Below are 947 nucleotides of genomic sequence, written 5' to 3' on the forward strand. Positions count from 1 at the left end.
CAATTGTGACTTTCCCGAGTCCATGCTGATGATTTCGGTAAGATTTGGTATCAATGGGAACCTAACATGAATTCTGATTTTGATATTTTTATGGCGTTCCATCTCACTCATAGTAAAATACCTACATACATTATACAAATGGGGTAGTAAGTTCATCTCTCAGTATACATGTAGGTAGGTACCTATTTTACCTGAGGATGAGCTACCCCACAAAAAAGGAAATAAGAGCTCAGTCAGAAGTTGAGGATCAAAACAGAAGTCACCTTTTGTGTATGCAATACGCCAAACAAAAGGAAAACTCCTAATTTCCTATGTATTAGCAGGAAGGAGGCTGACCAATATGATATTAACTATAGATTCCTTTTTGCCAGCCTAGTTAGCTTAGTTGGTAGTGCGTCTGCCTTGTAAGCGCTAGGCCGCGGGTTCGATTCCCGCCCGGGGCGGATTTTATCCTGATGGTATAATGTTCGTTCTCGGAACGGCTGGCTTTCTCCTATCCTGTCTTCCTTCTCTCTTCGATTTCGGGACGATAAGACCATAGCAGTTACAGTTCCCTCTGTCAAACCTCTTTTAAAAAAATAGATTCCTTTTCCCTTTCGTTTTCCGTTTAGGTACTTCGTTTAAAATTATTTTTTTAGGAATGAGAGTAAAAAAAATAGCTACATCTACAAAAATGTATAATCACAAAATACCTACCTATCTAATCAAAAGTCGCAGTGCCAAGGACTTACCAAACTATCCGATGGCCCAACCTATACCATGAAGTATACCTAGTTAATGATAGTCTTATTTGCTTCATGTTCCAGAACGTGGTCTGGGAACGCGCTGACATCGGGAGTCGTGACCTCCATCAGATTTACAAACGTGCCGGAGTTCCTCATCAATACGACGTCCACATCCGGCCCCGAGGCAGCACCCTGCACATATTCGACGTCACACCACTAGAT

General features: G+C 41.7%; 1 long non-coding RNA gene across 1 annotated transcript; it reads left to right on the forward strand.

Moving 5' to 3' along the window:
* On the forward strand, positions 1-924 carry LOC113473208. Its single transcript, XR_003395248.1, has 2 exons — positions 1-37; positions 807-924. It is a non-coding gene; the product is annotated as an uncharacterized LOC113473208 (long non-coding RNA).
* The last annotated feature ends 23 nt before the right edge of the window (positions 925-947 follow it).

The sequence above is a fragment of the Diaphorina citri genome, unplaced genomic scaffold (assembly GCF_000475195.1).
Source record: "Diaphorina citri unplaced genomic scaffold, Diaci psyllid genome assembly version 1.1 scaffold19391, whole genome shotgun sequence".
Classification (NCBI taxonomy): domain Eukaryota; kingdom Metazoa; phylum Arthropoda; class Insecta; order Hemiptera; family Psyllidae; genus Diaphorina; species Diaphorina citri.